This window comes from Indicator indicator, chromosome 1 (genome assembly GCF_027791375.1).
Source record: "Indicator indicator isolate 239-I01 chromosome 1, UM_Iind_1.1, whole genome shotgun sequence".
NCBI lineage: Eukaryota > Metazoa > Chordata > Aves > Piciformes > Indicatoridae > Indicator > Indicator indicator.
This window is the reverse complement of record NC_072010.1, coordinates 18,676,010-18,696,720: the sequence shown is the minus strand read 5'-3', so window position 1 is coordinate 18,696,720 and position 20,711 is coordinate 18,676,010. Positions and strand designations below refer to the sequence as shown.

Genomic DNA, 20,711 nt, shown 5'->3' with positions numbered 1-20,711 from the left:
GAGCCAGACTTCCATTGTCAATAGGGGATCTTAAAGTGTGTTCAAAATACAGCTGTACATGTCATGAAAGGGAAATCCACTGCAGGCTATTAAATACAAAATGACCCTGTCAGGCTCATTTCTAAAGCCCTTGATCTCCAAGTTGTTTGAAGATGGGAAGGTATTCTGAGGAAGTCAATGCTTCTTCGTGCATGTAATAAGATCTTGAAGCTGAAGTTGTGAAGTTCTTACTAGACGATAAGAATTGAGGACCAAAATCCACAGCATGCTCCCGAATGAATTTGGGCTAGGGCAATTTTTTTCACTAGTACCAGTGTCCCAAATCCTGGTCAAGATTTTCCAGTTAAAGAGAAAGCCATTTTCTGACTGCACAAGATTCATGCTGACAATGATTTAGAGCCTGGTGTCTACTCCTTTTGCCTACTGATGCCCACTTCTGTTCTCTGGATAATCATGTTACAAATTATCAGTAACAAATTTTTATTCTCTTCCCAGGAGTCTTTACAGTTGTTTTGTAAGATCACCTATGGCAAAGTGTAAGCAAAATCTCTCCATTAAGCAAGGATGCTGAGTGCTGTAAATGCTGCAATTACTGCTGTCCTGTCAGTAGCAAGAGGAGTGAGTGATGTATGAGGTCTTGCATGCTGGTCTTTACTTCCTTTGAAAAATACATCCTTGCGTAGCTCACTAGAAAGTAGTACCTTTACTTTTAATAACGAGAAGCAGTTCAGTTAAACATAAGAAAGGCTTTAGTACAAAATTCTTAGAGAAAGTGTTATGCACAAAGGTTGTGTACTAAGGCAGGAAGTTTGTGTGTCCACCAGGAGGCACGGCAAGCTAGGGCTCCATCCCTGAACATGCTGCATGTAGGGGCAGCGAAGGGAGGCAAAGGTTTTAATCAGATTTTTGCATCCAGAAGTAGGAAATTGAGAGATTTCTAGAATGGAAATGAAAACGTGGAGAACTGGCAAGAAGCCAAAGTAATAAAATGCATGCATATATATATATATACACACACACACTTATACATATATATAAAAATGTTCTCTGGGCAAAGGCTATAATTTTAAATAGATTTTGTTGCTGTTGTTCACAGCCAGTGGGAGGCATAATTGATATGACTGAAAATAAAAACGCTAATCAGGGTAGAAAGCAATACTGGGGGCTCATCTTCTTAAAGTATACATCAGCAGCTATGTAAAAGGCCAAATTAGATACCTCCACATATGTTTGGGGAAGGACAATGTTTTGATGCTGCACATAATTATATGTGTGCAAGATCATATCTGTTATATCTTAAAAATATAAAAGCTATTACAAAACCAGCCATAGGCTTACCAAGAAGTACTTGCACATTTGGGTCTCCATGGGATTCCAGGCTGTAATAAGTTTATCAGTTATGCTTCTCTGACAGCATAACTGGAGTTAGAAACAATAATCCTTCTCTGAGACCCTAGGAGCATGTAGATCACATCAGGAACATAGCCAATGGTGTTTTCAGAGCTGCTAAATTTTGTGATTTAGCTGCTTTTTTTTTTATTGTTATTGTTAAGTATTGTAATCAAAGCTGCCTTTTCAAAATCTGGTGATCAAATAGAAACCAAAAATCTAAACCCAGGGAAACAAAAAATTCTTTTCCCAGGCTTGAAGAGAAACCTGAATATAAGAGCACAGAAAGGAAATAAAGAAAACTCCAAATTATTATTAAGGCCTCATGAGCTTTTTTTTTTTTAATGCCAGTCTCATGACTTTATGGGAACTGATTTATTGAAAGCCTTGGTTTGGCAATTCTGTGCTTGGCTAGCTTGGGCTTGACCCAAGTCCCCTTTTTTCTTGGCAGCACTTAAAACAGTTGTGATGTAGCCTATGCTTCTTCGTAATTCAAGATTGCTGTGTGCAGTCAAGACCCTTTAAGCATGGGAAATGAACAAAGTGACCCAAAGCACTGAGGCACGTCTGGCAGTGCAGGCTGTGGAGCTGTGGTGAGGAGCCACTGTGCTTCCCTGGGACCAGCTTCTACATGTGTTTAGTGCAGCTGACACACTCTAACTGGTGTAGAAATGCTATTTTACTTTTAAATTGCTCTAGTTTATCTGGCAATAATCCAACTGCTGGAAACTCAGTTGTGCACAGAGAACTCATCTGATATTTCCAGTTCTTCAGCATTTGCACAAGCTGCTGCTGCACATCAAACAGGCACCGTGCGCAGCCATCTCCTGCAGCAAGTCACGTCCTGCTGGAACAGTGCAGCAGCAGGGCCAGGCATTTTCATGACCGTTCAGCGATCTCTGCAGTAAGGCAGCATTAAAACAATGCTTCCAATGTATTGCACTGGCATTGTCTGTCGGCTCTTATTTCAAGGCAGAGCACTCTGTTGTAGTATGTATATCATATAGTAGGTTTCTCTTGCACTCCTCACAGGGCTCTTAGCCAAACTACTGGCATAAGGTTGGAGTTAGCTACCCATAGCAGTATTGCCATTATTCCAAACTGCTGAGGTGGCACTCTATTCTATTACTTTTTTATACACAGAAACAAGGGTGACAGAACCATGCAGCTCTCAAGTCTTAAAATGGGACAATTTTTTTGTTTTAAATTTCCACAGCTGTGAAGTTATGAGAGCCCTGCTGCATTATATCATCATGATGCAGAGGCCTGTGCAAAAACAAGTAGATGAATGCCTAGTTCCACTGTTCATGTCTTATGTGATTAAGCATGATAGTTCTTTTAAAAACCTTTAAAGTAAACAAAGTTCCCTTGTAACATCCTGGTCTCACTGACTGCAGTTGTGATTTCAGGACTAGTCTTGTTGCACTTGACAGCTTTTATCTGTCTACTGGTGCATTACTAAGGAGGAAGAAACTTCAAATATATTCAGTTATATAATGGAGAAGCAAACACTTTTCCAGAAATTACTGTTTGTTTGTCAAGGGAGGTTGGGGCTGTGTGAGCTCTTTCCTGAGCCACCATTGTTGCAGTCATAGCAGACCTGCTTGCGTCTGTGCCATTTGCTAGCTAGGACATCCAATTAATTAGGCTGAACTTGTTTCCTTTGTATCTACTCATCCTAGGTTAATAGTTCAGAGGGTGTATGTGAAAGACTGAAGTTCTTGGCACTGCAAACATATGAATAGTTTTGCTCAAAAGGTTAGTATCACTGCTTAAAAGACCAAGATGTCATCACACAACAGCTAAAGCAAAATTACTTGGATTTTCATTCCTGTATTCACAGAATCACAGAATCAATAAGGTTGGAAAAGACCTCAAGGATTGTCAAGTCCAACTTGTTACTTAAGACCTCATGACTACTAAACCATGGCACCAAGTGCCACGTTATTATTACAAAACGCTCAAATTTTAATAAACCGTATATAAATACTTCCATGGAAACATAAGATCACGGAATTCCCTGCTTGTGTTTGAGTGCATTATATTTTAATAGAAGTACAGCAGAAGTTAGCAGTTATAATTGCATCCTCCTACATACTGGAGCACAACCTGTGTTGGGGTGTGCCTGCCCCTCATGCAGATAGCAGCCTCTCAGACAGCCCGTATGACTCCAGCAGAGATGTCCACAGGCAGCCCATGGGCATCCTGTCTCCATACTGATACAGCACAGTGCCCAAAACTGAGCCATGCTTGGTGTGAACTCTGAGGTGTGCTTACTTGCTCTCAGATCCCTGAGCTCTAGCAGGTGGTTTGACATTGCACAGCTGGGTTTATGTCTGATGGAGTGCATCTATTCTAGAGGAAGAGCATGGCACATCCTTCAAAGGGTAGCCTCAGCCCACTCAGATCAAATATGAAACCAGAGTTACGCACATCCTATTCTTCAGTATCAATGTCTCAAGTGCATTTTCTTCTGCTTGGCAAAAAAGAGAAATCTGGGGGAAATCTTGTGTTATCTTCTCAGATTTTTGCTAGAGGTCTGATGTCTTGTGTAAAGAAGTATAATGGCCACAGCTTAATTTAAGGTAAACAGTATCTCATACTTCATCTTTGATTGATTTGCTGAATTATCTTTCTAGCCCCACAGGTTTGTTAGTGGCTTTGTCTATTGTACAGGAAAACCAGCAGTCCAGTGGCTTAGATTTCACTGAATCTGGAAAAATTTAGATCACAAGTTCTGCAACCCAAAATGTGTATCAGCAGTTCTTTGACTAAAATGATCAGGACTACTAAGAAGAACCAAAAGTCTTGTGAGAATAACTTTACTCTGTATTTTAACATACTGCAATAGAATGTAGTGAGCCCTTGAGTAATAGATTACGTTAGGTACTACACAAATATTTTTGTAACTAATTTTGGAATATATTAAGACAAGGATTAGTAGGCTGAGTATTTTAAATGGATGAAGAAAAATGTTAGCAGTTAAAAATCTCTTCCAGGAATTTTGAAAATGTGGTAAGAAGCAAATGACATCTGGTTATACTAAGATCTTTGAGAAAGCCTGAACCTTCTATATGGTGTTTCTCTGAAGGCTAGTCTTGATGAAGAAATTTCAGCAGCAGTTCTTATGTGGCAAGGTGAAAAAGTGAACACAGAACTGGCCTAATTCTCAGTGCAGGTGACAATATAGCTGCTGGTTTTACTCACAATATGTGGATTAAAAGCCCATATGCAGATTTCAGGTATGTCTTCATCTTGCTCATGAAACCACCTTAACAATAGAGCCTCTCCTGCCGTGTGTTCCAGGATGTGGTGTTTCAGTGTTAGCATGAAACTACTAATGAAAAAGACATGTAAGCAAAAATGTTGTGTTCTGCTCTGCTACTGTTAGCACTAATAGTATGACTAGATTGCTACTGAAATATAAAGTGGGTTATAGTAAGAGCTGGATTCTCTTCTTCCATACACAGCTGTAATGTAGGACTATTGCCATCAGATTTTGTATATGTGGGAGAATGAATATCAAAATGAACCTTTGCAAATACACTGAACTCTAAAGACTCTTGGGTGGAACCAAGACAGACACTTCCACAGGGAATGGTAGGGCTTTTAAGGATCATAATAGTTTGTGATTGCATTTTAAGTTGGAAATTTTAATTGCTAAGCAGAGGTATAAAGAGAAATCTAACTTGCCACTTTCATGGTTTGTTGCATTTGTGAAAAAGATTTTCTAAGCCCTAATATTATTTAGCCTGGTGAAAAGGAGGCTCAGGGGTGACCTCATTGCTGTCTACAACTACCTGAGGGGAGGTTGTAGGCAGGTGGGGGTTGGTCTCTTCTCCCAGGCAACCAGCAGCAGAACAAGAGGACACAGTCTCAAGTTGTGCCAGGGGAGGTATAGGCTGGATATTAGGAAGAAGTTCTTCACAGAGAGGGTGATTGCCCATTGGAATGGGCTGCCCAGGGAGGTGGTGGAGTCACCATCGCTGAAGACATTCAAGAGGAGACTGGATGAGGCACTTAGTGCCATGGTCTAGTTGATGGATTAGGGCTGGGTGATCGGTTGGACTGGATGATCTTGGAGGTCTCTTCCAACCTGGTTGATTCTATGATTCTATGATTCTATTTGTACAGTAACACTGAAATGGGCCTTTGCATAAAATAATTTCCCAAAAGCCCAAGTTGCCTAGAAGAACTGACTTCCTACAGTAAAAGATTTTCTGAACAGTTGTGTAACATGTATTTCTTACAGTCTCCTAAAGGGAACTAAAAATTGACCTTTCCGAAACAGTTTGGAGCAATTACTTGCTCTTCAACAGTCTCTGTGAAACTTTGCTTCACAGCATTAAACCTTAGAGATTCCTTCCCATGTTTTTCCTCAAGGCATGTGAAGTTTGATCACTGACATGCTCTCTCTGTGGGCTAAACCTAGTTTTATTTCTAAGAAAATGCTAAACTCCCTGGAGCATATAACTTGCCATAATGTATTATGCTCATTTAGCCCAGTTGTGTATCTCTAACTGTTGTCAATTCCCAATGCTTCTGAGAAGATGAAAACCAAAACAAACCCAAAAATATTTTCAACAGAATTGGGGTGATGAAGACCTCATCCTAATTACTAATTATCTTGTTTGAACTTTGTATTTCAAAGTATTTTTTTTAGTACCTCTTACATAAATAGCAAGACTGTCCAGAAATATATAGTAATTCAGGACAAGAGAATGTTGCCCTACCTCTTAGACTTCTTGCTTTGACTTCAGTAACGTCCTAGAGCAGTGAGTTTCAGAGTCTATTTTGTTCTTCCATGAAAAGACAATTCTCAATTTCAAATATACAACTTGGCAGCTGTATAGTTTGCCTCCTCTTGTACTACAAGACTAAAAAAGCTCACAAACTACATTCTTTATTCTATTTTTATGTTTGCAAGCCTTTTGCTAGATCTTGACCCAGATTTTCTAGAGAATATTTACTAAAAAGTGACCTAAATAATACTGTACTTACCATTTACAAACAGCTTAAAACAGAACTTAGAAAGGAGAAAAGTAAAGGAAGGGAAGTGGAACAGCAACTACACTTTCCCTAAAGAAGAGTAGTAATAATTTAGAGTTGCTCTGTGATTTCTTAGGGCAAGTCATAGCTACTTACTTCCTTAGGTGGTACTTTATTCACTGGTACTTGTGTCAGTTCCAGCAGATTGTCCACCTGCTTTAGTTTAGGCTGTTGCATGCTGAATTGTCACTCTGTAATTTGGGTTCCTAAATTACCTCCCAGTCACCTGCTGCCCTTTTCTACTTACCATCCTGCTGGCTGTTTCTTTTTGTTTGTCACTCATTAATGATTTTGTGCTTTTTCACGTAGGTGATCATATATAAAGACACAAATAATCCTTGGCCAGGAAGATTATTTTTCACAGAGCTTTCCATTCCCCCTCTAGAAGCTGCTGCAACCCCAGGCTAGAAGGAAGGGTTTTAGATTAGGATGATTGCTTGCCCCAAGGCCATTTACACTGAGTTAGTTTGCCCAGGCTTTTCACACATTACTGCAATTAAATCACTGTTTCAAATTTATACCATGCTTCTTCTGAGTGGCTGACTTGCTAACTGAAATACAACAAAGCATAAGCTTCCAAGAGAAAGTTTCATGCCTGCCTGTTTCTGTTCAGCAACTTTTCTATGTACATGATGCCAATGGAGCACTCACTCCCTCTTGGTTTCCCGTTTCTCTACAGTCCTCAGGAAAAAGCTGGGGGTTTTTGTTGTCTTGGTTTTCTTTCTTTGGTTTAGTTTTTTTTTTTTCCTGTTTTTTTTCTTTTATTTTTTTTTTCTCCTAAGCCTCAGGCTTGCATATTTGAATCACTTCCTATTTATTTTATTTCTAAGGCAAAAAGTTCTAATTCCGTTTTTTTCTTTTTCATGTCCTTTCAGTATTTCCAAATCTCTCCCAATCCTGTAGTCTTTTAGGCTGCAACAATCAGAACTGTACACAGACTTCAGCTGAGGTTGTATGTACATATACGAACACAAAGAGTTGATCATAGCCACATAATGTACTGTCTACATTGATAGCTATTCTTCTGGAAACAATATTGTTAACATACAATGAACAAAAGCAATTTTTAAACCTTTTCTACTTTGTGTAAACTTAATTTGCCATTGTGCTTCTAGCATACTGATGAAATTCCCTCGGTTTCTTGTAAACGGACAATAGAAATAAAATTTGCTGGGCTCAGCTGAAGCAATGAGGAAAACAATTCTCAGCTGTATTTACATGATAGAAAATGATGTAAAAAAGCAAGAAAAGGAAAATCTTTAAGCTACCAAACTTCAGTTTTCATGGAAAGCCCCAGCAGTTTTGATTGGCTCCATGTAGAAGAAACTCCATATAGAAGATGATGAGCAATCAGCATAGAAACCACAGTGGCTCTCCTCTTGATATGTTCAGTGGGAACAAACAACATATTTTGTTTAAATATTTTTAAACTATTTTCAGCCCAGCTTTTGCCATCAAACTTGGTTCCTCTGCAAGTTTACTTGATAACTTTAAAGCCTATTAGCCAAACTCAACCAAACGGAAACAAAAAGTAGGGGCCCTGGAATACATCAATATCCTACAAATTTCATGTAAGTAGCCATCAGAAAAGAAGATAAAGACAATTGAGGTGTTCCCACCTGGGAAGGATTGACCAAGCAATCTCATAATCCACACCAGGCAGTGCCCTCCAGTTTGCCTCAGACGCAGAAAAGAATTACAGTTAAACCAAGTCAGCCAGTTTCCAAGCACACACAACCTCAGTCAATGTAGTTTCATTGAACAACTTAACTATTTTGTAATTTCAATTTCAGCAGCATCTGAAGAGTCAGATCTGTCTGTATGTGCCATCCATTCAATCTCTGTTCGTCAGTAAACCTCATGAATGATGTGTAATAGAAAACCATTAGAATATAGAGCCTTAAGGGGACTAAGTCAAAGTAATTTTCCATTTCAATTTAATCTGGTACTCTTGTTGTATTTTATCCCACCTGGTTCTTCAACTGCCTTTGAGGTATCCTTAAGGATAAACAAAGACTGTGGCTTTTAATAGTTTTTCTAAAAGCAGATAAACATTCTTACATCTTCCAGACTTTCTTTATACTGAGTGAAATGAAAAAGGAGCAGCCTTTAAAAGTGTATTTGAAGACACAGCACACTGAAGTTCTTAGCATCCTTGTCCTGCCTTATGTTTCTCTTCGCTGAACTTTCTGTAACATTTGATTGCAACATAATAACTGCTGCAGGAGCAGGTACCCTCTTAAGGATAAATTATCTTCCGGTTTCAAAATTGCATCTTTGTAGGTGTACTGATGATAAAGCCTTGAGATTAATCTAGCTCTGCAAATTAAGTGCCTTGATACACTCCTCACTTGCTATGCTTGTGAAGTTAAAAAAAAAATAGGATGTGGTGGTATCCACTTCAAGCAATGGAGCTGTAGCTGCTTTTAATGACACATGCTTTTACTAATACAAGCTAAATTATGATAAAGCCTTGAGATTAATCTAGCTCTGCAAATTAAGTGCCTTGATACACTCCTTACTTGCTATGCTTGTGAGATGGAAAAATATAGCACCTGTGGTGCTAGCCACTTCAAGTAATGGAGCTGTAGCTGCATTTAATGACACATGCTTTTGCTAACACAAGCTAAATTCCTTCAGAAGCCCAGAATGTCTGTGGTCTTACGACCTTGTACTCAGTACTAGCAGATTAACTCTGAAATAAGCCAGTGATTTCAGTGGAGGCACAACATTTAAAACAAGAGAGGAATTGTATTCAGTTTCTACTTCTTTGGGTAATTCTCATGCTGGGACTTTTTTTTTTTTTGGCTACTGTTTTCTTCATCAGAGTTTTGTGATTAAGGGCTACACAAGGTTTAGCTGAACACACCATTGGCAGAAGTTGCTGTTTTCTTCTAGCTAAAACATTTTTATAATAAAAGTGGGTTGCAGGGGAGACTGTTCTGGAATATCCCCTTTAAAGAAGTGATGGAGTGTTTGTATCTTTCAGTTCTGCAGGCATTTTTTCATCTTTTGTGATGCCACTGGCATGCTGTCAAAAATGTCCTGTATCCTGAAAAGACAAAGCTTAACACTCTTTTTCTCTGAATATATGAAAATATTCCAAGAAATGCCAATCTTGAAAAAGGAGTCTTAGCTACTGTATTTGGCTAGAGTTGAGGGGAAAAGTGGACCTGTTTTGAGGTTTTGACATGTCCGTTCTGGTAGAATATTTGACCCATTTTCCATATAACAACATCTCAGATGACACAAAGGCTTGAGAATATATTTTGCCTGAAAATTTGTAACTCTCTTTCCACAATCTTTCCTATTTCTGCTTGTATAAGGAAACCAAGTAAATGCTGTAAAATTAAAAGGGGTAAGGACCTAAAAACACTTCAGTGACTTATCCCTAGTAAAAAGTTCTACTTTCTAGTATGATTTTGTTTATTCACCAACTTGTATGTCTGTATCAGAACAGTGTGCAAAACAAAACAAACCCAAAAGCATTTGCTTCATCTGCAACAGTTGTATATATTTTTCAAGCTTTAAAACACTTGCATCCAATTCCTTGGTAACCACATTCCTTTTTCTTTTTCCCCCACAGAAGCAGTTTCATTAAAGAAGCTGTTGTCTGGATTGGTTTAACTCTGCCTAGTACTTTACATCCTATTTTATTTCATTATAAGTACTTGTCATTATTTCACTAAAGTGAATACCTCCATAATTATCAATGACTTTGATTTCCAGTGCCATGGTCATGACCCAGCTACAGCCACATTATAACTAAAATAAACGCTGTCACTAAAAAAACAATGCTGTCATTGAGTAACAACTTGCACTTGTCATAATAATTATAACCATGAATGAGATAAAAACATGAAGTGGCCAGAAGCAGGAACTGCAGCTACATGTCAGCTGTTAAATGACAACCTTATGTATCAGCGAAGGCGTATTTGGGTGACATAAGAGCAGTGACATTAGCAGATGATGTCCCTTCTCAGATACAGGAAATCAGACAGCTTGTCCCAACCTTAACTGCAAAACAGTTTAATTTTTTAACTTGTCCCTTGTGCAGCTACCAATGGTTACAAAACCAAATCATAAAATTACTATGGTAGTTGAAATAGATTGAATGCAAAGACTGCATAATACCTATTTTGTGTAAGAAAAAAATATTAGCAAATTATTACCACAGAGATAGAAATACTTATTCACTTAGAAAGAACTATTAAGAACTGTATTTGATACTGTTACATAAACTTCTTTACAAATGATTTTACTACTTCTTGTGGTAAGCAATAAAGGTACTAAATTTGGCCCTGAGATAGGCTGACATCCCTGTGGTATCTCTGCTGTAGTACCAGAGACTAAACATCCAAAAGCACAAAGATGTTTTATTGGAAAAGGTCCTGACACCTGAGAGATGCTCAGTGGTAAAGCCACAGGCCGTAGGCCAATGTAACATGTCTGCTTCTCCTGGGCAAAGCCATCAAAAGCAGTGGCCTCCTTAAGTCTTTCACTGGCAGGAAGTTGTTTGGCCCCAGGACAAAGCTTTTGCAAACAATCTTACAGGTTTTCAATGGTAAATATGTCTGCTGGCCAGGCAAGTTTCAGTGTCAATGTCAGAGACTACGCCTCCTCAGCTAGGTTATTAAAAAAGGCAGAACGGCCTGACACCAAGCCAGCTGCCTACACAGCAGTTCATTAGTAATTATCCTGACCGCTGTTTTTCAGGTGTTTTGATCAGGCTTTGTGGTGCCAATTCATCCTGTTTCCTCTGTGTCCCTGATGAGAAGGAAAAATCTCCTCTCCACGTAACTTCTTGTGCACTAGGTCCTTCATCTGAACACTCCTGCAGGGGAAATATATATATCCAGCTGAAGTCCTGGATCTGGATTCCCTGACATCTTCCCCAGAACCAAGGCTCATAGAGGTGCTACCAACTGGAGGATCATGGCACTAAAAGACACCTAAGTGAGCTTCACACAACTGTAGTATTTTTGAAAAGAAAAGGATAAATCCCTCCAGACTCATACCATATTTTGCCTTTGAAATTGATCTAAGCAGAGATTATATATATGCATGCAATAAAGGCAATTGGAATGCTCAGTGTAGCTACTGTAACCCTTGTATTTTTATTGAAATCTAGTATTTCAATAAAGTATGAAAGATAACTTTCTGGAATTAGACACATTTTAGTGTAAATGACAGGCAAATTTAGCAACAGATATAAAAACTACTGTACCAGACATTTATTGTAGTTTCATGAAATATTTAAAATATCTGTGAATTGAATTAATCTAATAACCACCACATTCTTTCAGTTCCATTTGTTTCTAGCAAAGACATTACAAGGCACTCCAATATAACTGTTGGAAAAATAAGCACAATTAATGTTCATTAAAGTAACATTGTTATTCAAATGCTAACAAAAGAATACACAATTTGTGTTTAGACCCATACAATTAGTAATAATAAAATTATCCTGTGATTTTTAGGCTATGTAAGGTCTGCTTCTGTATACATATTAATAGATGAGTATGTGTGTGTTGAGTCATATGCATAAATATTCCCAGCCACAGTGGCTAGCTTCCAGGCTTGTAGACTAAGTCCATGTATAACTTTTCATCTTAGGGGCACAACACAGGCAGAATTACACTTCTATCCTAGCTGATGGCATAAATCTTCATTGAATTAAAAGTGTGTTGCATACCATTTAAGATTCAAAAGTATTCAGAAATTCCTCAAGGTGATTTTTTTTTATCCTTAGTTCTCCTTTCCAAAATGTCCAGTCCAGTAAATGCTCCTTGGGTAGTACACTGAGCTTTAATAAGAGTAGATTCTAGCACACAACTGGATCTTTACTGAGTAATGCTTTATGCCTTTGCAGGTGAACTGAAAAAGAAGGGAAGCACTGGCCCAAAAATCTTTACTTTCAAAAGTGATTCTAGGATTGATTCCTCAGATAGTGCAACGAAATATTAAAATCTGTTGTGTTTTTTTTTTTCCTATGAAGAACTGTATTTTGGCATTACTGTTGGAAGACAATCTTTTGTGTCTTGCAGTTATGGCATCCTTATCATTAACTTTATAACCTACCTCTTACAGAACTGTGTAATTTAAGTTGATAGGAGTATCTGAGAGCTCTCTTTATTGCCTGTAGTTTCAGTTTCATGGTTAAAAAAGAATCCAATCCCTAACTACACTTCTGTTTTTACAGCCCTGTTTTATCAGACAAAGTGCAACTTTACACCTTGTTAAGGAAGCAAGGTGAGAAGAAAACCACATTATACTGTTGACAAGAAAGATAAGGCTATTATTTACCTTGACATTTTTGAGCAATAATATTCTTCATGTAACAGGATAAGAGATAAAGCATATCCTATGGAGATAATGCACAAAATGAAAGGAACTTTCTTCCACATCAACACTAGCAAAGAAACCATGTCCTAGTGCAATAATCCTATGTTTGAGCCAGCTCACAATGGACTATTTTGCAAGAAAAACGAGCCTCTAATTCAGTCAACTAAAGTAAACACATTTTATCTGTGTGCTGCACTGAATCCAAGACAATCTTTTTCGGTGACCGAATGAAACAGGGTTTGGTTTTCCCTGGCGTTTTTTTCATTTCCTTTGGAACCTTCTCTGACCTGCAGGGAAAGGTTGTCTGAACACGGAAGAGTATGTTGCATACTAATGGTGTATGGTCAGTGGAACCACATATCTGCAGAGGCTGCAAGACACTTCAGAAGTTTAATGTATTGGAAAATGCTCAGTTTCAAGCTAGGATGTTCTTCATGATGAAGAACAGAGAAGGAGGCATCACTGTCACCTCTTACTTGGAACAAAATGGCATAAACAAAGCTGGAACTGAAATTTTAGCCCACAGGAGGAAACTGCACATACCTTTAATAGATTTGAGATGTCTGGGTTCTGTGGTGATGCCTGTGTGAAGTACACAATAAAATGCATAAAATCATCTCAGATTAAACTCAACTGTGTACCTCCAGAAGAAGCAATTAAACTCAATCTTACATAATTAAATTTAATTTCATCATAGATTGTATTATGCAGTCTAATTTATTGGAATGTTCTTTAAAATTTGTCCAAACAAAAAAAAATTTTTAGTCACTGAGGCTCCCACAGATTCTCTGGAATATTATTTCTTCTTGTTTGCCAGACTGCTCTCCTCATCCTCTCCTTCTTCCAACCACTGAATCATCCTAAAATGTTATTATTCTTTTGAAGCAGCTTTAATTGAAAATTCCTCTTAGTTCTTCCCCCAAGCTTCCCTTCCTTATCAGCCAGCCAGAGGGTGAGGTGTATTAATAGCAGCTGCATGACTCAGGATTGGTAGCTCAAGTGGATCCCCTTGCACTGGGCTTTGCTGTTTTGGCCTGCCTGGCTATGCTACCAGAGAGCTCATGGAGCACCTTCACTTTCTTGCAAACAAAAATAAATTGCAGAAGCCAGAGGGGGTTGGGATTGCCTCAACCTCTGTCCTTCAGAAGGATTCTTGTTACTGCAGTTTTCTTCACTCCCTTTAGGGATTGTCCAAGAAAAAAAATTAAAATGTGTATACTAAAAAAAAAAAAAAGTGACCTTATCCCCCAGTGTGACTCTTTCCTCCACCTAAGTGATGAAAATGGAGCTAGAGTCCCGTCACTTCAATGAGAAGGCAGAGACAGCACTCTCCATTCAAACTGCATGATGTGCTCTTTCTCTGAAGTTCTCCCATTTTCTCATGAGCCATCACAGCTTGACCATTCTCAGGCCCTATCTCATCACAACCCGAATCCGGTTCCGGTCCGCTACGTCCCTCCCGACTGGCGACATCGTCAGGTCCGTGCCTCTCTACCTGCCGAAACGCCCGGAACTCCCCACCACGCCCCAGCCGGGCCTATCGCACCCACAAGGGGCCCTGAAATAGGCGCCTGCCTTTTCTTCTCCGTCCAAAAAGCAGAGCGAGTTACTTTCTCGCGGGGCTCTCAATGGAAAACAGCCACGCTGCCAACTGCTCCCTCCCTGCCTCAGGTTTTACTTTCCCGTCTGCCCTTGGAGCTGGCTGTGCTCACGGGAGAGCTCTTCTCATCTTCTCCTTACTTATATCAGAAGTTTTCGAGGACCGCTGAAACACGCGCAGGTCGAGGTGGGCTCGGGTGATTTCGGCGGGACACTCGTGTTTCTCAGCACGGGTGTTCAGCCCGAGGGCCGCAGCGCACTGCCGGCTCTGGGGCACTTCGAGCCGCCGTGTCCTGGACACCGTCTCGCAGGGTGGGTGCTCGACGCCCTCTCCTCACGGGAGCTGCGTTTCTCACCATCGCTGTACCTCTATGAAAACTCTTACCCGCCCCGACCCCCGGTGGGCACCCTGGCTGCTACCTCCTTACGGACTGCCATGGCTCCTTCCGCGCGCGCGAGCCGCTCACGCTCTGCCAGCCCCCTCGCCCCTCCGCCAGCGCCGGCACTACGGGCAGCAACTTCGCCCACCTGACGCGCATGCCCTGATGCTTTACGCATGCCCAGTACAGGCGCAGGAGCAACATCTGATAGGGGGGAAAATCTGAACGGCGGCCGTCGCCGCCATATTGCAGAGCTGTCAGCGGCGGCAGCGCTTGGCGCCTCGTCCCCAGCAGCGCCGCGAGCAGCACGGGGTGGCCCCGCGGCGCTTGCTGCCCCGCTGCGAGGGGGGAGCTGCGCGGCGGGGGGACGGGAACACGACATCGCCTTGCTCCACGAGGAGTGGAGAGCGCCGCGCCCAGCACCCTACCCAGGGGTCCCGTCCCCCCTTCCGCCCGACGACGCGGAGCGGCTGCCCCGCTCACGGGGGAGCGGAACCCCAGGTGAGGTGGGTGCGCGGGGATCAGCCGTGCCGAAGCCGGTGCTGCGCCGTCCCGGCGGGGTGCTTAGGCGAGGGGAGCGCGGGAGGCTGTCAGCGGGGGCGGGGTCTGGGTCTGGGTCTGCCCTGCCGCGACTCCCTGGAGGGCAGTGCGGGGGTGGTGGGCAGCGCGGGACTGGTGGGCCGCGCCGTCGGGGGCTTGAGGGAAGGAGTTCTCCCGCAGCCCTCGGGGGTCGGGTGAGACCAGCGCGCAGCGAGAAGACTTGTTGCGGCGGTAACGTGGCATTGCGACGCGCTGCTCGTGTACGGGGCTCGCCGCCCCCTGAGACGGGGGTCTGGCTGGCGCCCCCGCCGCCGCGAGGGGGTGGAGGGCGGGCGCTTTGTTGGGGAAGCCCCGAGAGCGCGCCCTCGGCGTGCCTGTGCCGCGCAGCCCCTTCTTGCATTATTCATGTTCCCGAGCGTCGTGGCTCTTGAGGTTACCGTAGACATGTGGCAGTCGGGTCGGCCAGCTGACTGAGGCAGTGTGGAAGAATAATAAGGAATTACTTCATAAACAAGTGCTGTGAAGCATCTGTTGCTGTCTATTGTTTTCAACAAATGCACATTTTTGGAGTCCTTAAACACTGACCGACGTAATGGGCACAGCGGCCCTGAATGAGCCTTTGTTTTTTTGAATGGATTAATGTTTTGCACAAGTCGTGGGCATTTGTAATTAACCTTGCCGCTTAAAGTCTATCTCAGATAAGGGGTTTTAGTTTCAATTTTGTGGAGTTCATTTCTCTTTTGTCAGTTTTCATAAATTGAACGTGAGGAAAAAAAAAACCTCTTTGGATTTTATGCCAACACAACTAATCACATCACTTGCAAGGTGCTATTAAGCTGTCTTTTCCAGTCTATGTAACACCCTAGACAAGTATTTCATGTTCTTCTTTCTGGTACAGGCTTTAAAAATATGCCTTTTTTTTTTGGTTGGTTTTTTTTTTTTTTTTTGAAACTGAGTTATTAGAGTTGCAGGTCTGAGTTTTAATTAATTCCACCTTCGTGACTGGTGTGCGTCAGGCCTCAGACATGTCCCTACTTCTTACTCTGTTTCGTTTTCATCAGTGGTGCTTGTTATCTTGTTTATGTCGCAGAAGTGTTTTGAAGGTGCATCAGCCTGCACAGTGCTTGACATATTCAGACGATTGTAGAAATACCATTGTCGCTGTCAACTCTTGTATAGTGCGTTGGCACAGTGTTGCTGGGCAATGTGTGTTGCGAGGGAAGATGTGCAGTTGGTACACAGTAACATGTCTACTGTGATGAGGTAGTGTTTTAGTCATTAAAGATGTCAGACAAGTGGTTACTTTTTATTGGATTACAAGACTTACCTCTATTGATCTATTGATTTAGCATAAGGGGGCTGTGAGAAAAATAAACTACGAGTCAGTCCAGTGTTCCCAGATAAGCAATTTCCCAGGAAATGGCAATTGCAGGGCAGTGGCCTGTTTCCAAGCTTTGTGCTGAAGTGACACAGCTCTTTTATTGGGTTGGGATACTAGAGAGCAAAAATACAACAAACATCTTTAGAAAAGACATGAAAAATGACATGCTATGACACATCAGGAGCTGTCCAGAGAGTTTTCCTTGAGTACTGACTAAAAGAAAGGATGTGAAAGTATTAGTAGAGATGACAGAGTTCTGCTCTGCCTCTCTGCCATTGCAGTAGAGAGCATTGCAGGGTTTAATGTTAATATAACTATTAGGAAAAAAGTTGATTCACAGAAAATCAGATAGAACTGAAAAGACAGAGTGAGAATATGGATCCATTTACAAGATACAAACTTAGAAGGTTAAGAACTGTGGAGGCTTTGATATTAGAAGGCAGTTCCTGGTAAAGAATGTTAATTTAGCTATTGCTAGGATAGGTATACAGCTGGCCTTTCTTAACAGCCTTGCTCTGCTTTTTCTGAGAGGTGGTACTTCTGCTGGCAGAAGTGGACAGGGAAGTTCTTTAAGGTATTGCTGCTTTATGTTGGATGCATTAAATACATCAAAGCTGTTCTGTCACTTTGTATTGCATTAGGAGTCTGTGGGAGTAGAGGAAAGAGAGGATTTTCAAGTCTGTAAATGTAAACAAAGCTTTATACAAATTTCTAAAGAAAGTCCTGATTGTTGAAAGATACTGATCCATTGAAGCAGCACCTAGGTAAACTCTTTCCTTTCAAGGCTGAAGGGCTGCATCTGTGGGCTAATTTTACCAGTAAGTTAATCCTTAGCAGTGCTTTGAATTTACTTTTTCCCTCCTTTCTGCTTTAAATATTTATTAGTCACTTCAAAATGAAACCTTCAAATCATGTAGTACAAGGAAAACCAAACATTACATTGGCCTTAAAAGTCAATTGTTAATCTTTACACTGGAACTTTTCTATTTAAGAACTCTAGCTGGTGTTCTGACACTAGTGTTAAGAACCCTGCCTAGGAGACTGATGTGAGTGGCCAGTTCATGTTCTTAAGTTTCCTTTATTTTATGGAACTTGTTCTAAGATACTTAACAGCATCATCCAGGAAATAGAATACCTAGTTTTGAAACAGGATTACCCATAATTTTGGTTATACCATAGTTCTTTGCTAACTAATTTCAAAGAAAGGTTTATTTCACTTTGAAACAACCAAGTACTTAAATCAGTCGCACTTCTTAAATTCCATTTTTCTTGTATATCAGAGGTACAGGGGAAGACTGGCCATCCTGTCACTGTAGAGCTTTTCAAAAACTAAATTTAATAAGTATTAACTGTATGTAAATTGTATGGCACACCTATAGCATACCAATTTATTAACTGGTAAAACTGCAAGTGTTGCACAAAATAGCCTCTGGCTGGTCTATGTCGCTTTTTAACTATTGTGTTAGCAACTGCCAAGTTTTCATTTGAACTTTGGAAGTTCTCAGGAACTCTAGTTTAGAAGCACTTAACTCTTTGAAATATATTTAACTATAAATACATTTAATGTATAACAATTACTGTCTATATTGCAATTATTTTTCAGAGACACAGCAAGCCTATCTCAAGTGTTTCAGGGGAAGGGCGTTTGGGGGAAAATGGTGGGGGAAATCCAGCTCTTTATTTTTTATCATTTTCCTTTTTTGTAAGACAGCTTGTTTTGGCCCTTCCTTAGTTTGCTTATGTCACAGACAATTGTGCAGCCCGCTTCTCCGTCTGTAAAAGATGCATGCAGAAGGAAAGTCTGCTGCGAATGAACTTCTTTAGTGGACTGCTGCAAGGGTGTCATTAGGGAGCTGTTAGTGTGAAAGATGGTTGCCCTGCAGGTTGTTCACAGGCTGCTTTGGAACAGAGAGAAGTTTTTGTAAAAAAACAGACCAGTTAGTCAGGTACAGCGGCCTGTAAATTGCCTATTGCTGCCTTTTAGGTGTCACAAAAAATGGAGTGGTGTAAGGCTCGGAAAAGAAAAAGTATATTAATTTAAAATAAGTCCCTTGAAATAAATGAGTTAGTTACATTTCTGTGGCTGAAGCTCTGTGGGCTCTGCCATCTCTGTGTAGAAAATAAATGATGAACCTCTTGATAGAGCTTAGGCTGCATACTGCTGAAAAGACTGCTTCTGATAGAAGGTCTTCAGCTCCATCTCATTGGGTTCCTGCTTCTGAGGGTTAGTTTTGTTCCAGACAGGCATTCTCCTCAAGCCTTCTGCCTCTTATCCCATCCTCACCTGACCTCAGACCCATGGCTGTTGTGTATGAATGTTTCCTTTGAAAACAGCTGCTGCATAAATTATTTGACAGATTTTTGGCATCAAGCATTTTATGCACCATCATTTTCCGAAGAAAGCTTTCTTTGTCATCTTTCAACAATTGCTTTATTTGTTGGCTTCTGTGACATAACTGGAAGCATGGATGATTCTTTGCAATGAAAGGAATTGAAATCACAGCACATAATGTCAAGAGAATTTTTAAAATTCTGGATGATGTTTTGTTTGTTTGTGATGTAGAGCTTGTTGGTATTTTGGTGATTTGGTCCAGGATCCAGATTACTGTGTATACTTTTGAAGGTCTTGAGGGCTGGAGTGTTGTAACAGTAGGATCTCTGCAAAGTCACAACCCTGCTAATCCTGACTTGGAAAAGGCACCTTTGGGAATTGAAATGCCAAAGTGATGAGCCTTTATGTCCAGTAGGTCACAAGATGGTTTCAGAATGCAGGAAGTGACAGGGATATCGTTCCTAATCCCATTTGGATGGCTGAGTTTTTTCCTCTGTTTGCAATGCTGTTTCACATGATTATTAAGATAAATCTAATGATTACAAAGATAAAAATTCAGTAAAACATATGTTTACATCTACTAAATATAATTTTATTGGAAATGTGTAAGTAGCAGAAGTGAACTCCCACTCCAGTAATAATAGTGGTGATGTGCAGTATTTTGCCTGGCATTGATTTTTAGTTTCTTTTGGCCAACTATTTTCCTTAAGTTTGTTTTGATGGTTTTAATGTTAGCTGGTGTCAATAATTGAGAAAGATGTTAAGGGTGTTATTTTTCTATTCAGTGCTTCTTTTATTTAAATTTTTGCACAACTTTTGAAGTTTTTTATTTTTATATACATATAGTACGTAGTTGCAAGGTGTTTGTATGAATCTATTGTTTTGAAATTGAGTAACATTTTGAATATGAAAGCATATAGACATGTGGTGGCTTTGGTGTTATGTATAAAATGGAAACAATGGACCATGAATTTAAGTTGTAGACCCTACCAGATGAGGGTTTTTTCCTTATAATTTGGCACTAGGTATGATCTGAAATAGAAACAACAATGCCTACCTCTAAATTTATTAAATTTGGTTCTTAAAGAAATGGTGGTAGGGTTCTAATTTTTTTTATTACTCAAAAGATACCAGAGCAAGTACCTCAGCATTGTTGTGAATACTTTATCAGGCCCACAAGATCTGAAGCTGACAATGACACTTCATTTTAGTTGTGTTTTACACAAGAGGATTCTTAATTTTAGCTGATAACTTTGTTTAATAGCTTTGTTTCATTGAATATGAACAATAACTGTTACTTCTTTAAACTCTTTAAATTACGCTTACAACTTGTGATTTGGTAACAGAATTATCTTGTAAAACTTTCTGATATTAAAAATTACCTTGAGGTTTTAAATTATGTTTTCAAATAAGTAATTTAGGGTTGGTTGGTAGTAGTTTTACAAAACATGTGGGTAAAACCCAAAGCAAATTTGGATATATTTATGGAAGAATTTGCAGTGATGAAATGGCTTTGACAGTGACTTAAACTGAAAGTCATGTTCTCTCTTCAGGAAGATCGCACAGTATTCAGCTGAAAACAAGGATTTTAGCCTTGTGCCATGTGCTGTCATTTCTCTCCCAGAGAACAAACATACTTACCAGTCATCTTAGCATACTCCTTCTTTTCAGTGCTAATATAACTATTGCCACATGA

General features: G+C 40.3%; 1 protein-coding gene across 1 annotated transcript in view; it reads left to right on the top strand.

Moving 5' to 3' along the window:
- The first annotated feature begins 15,212 nt into the window (after positions 1-15,212).
- The window catches only part of RDX (radixin), a 37,948-nt gene continuing 32,449 nt past the window's right edge, over positions 15,213-20,711 (top strand). Inside the window, exon 1 of the mRNA XM_054389370.1 lies at positions 15,213-15,263. The gene's annotated coding sequence lies outside the window, so the exon portion shown is untranslated. The remainder of the gene's footprint in view (positions 15,264-20,711) is intronic.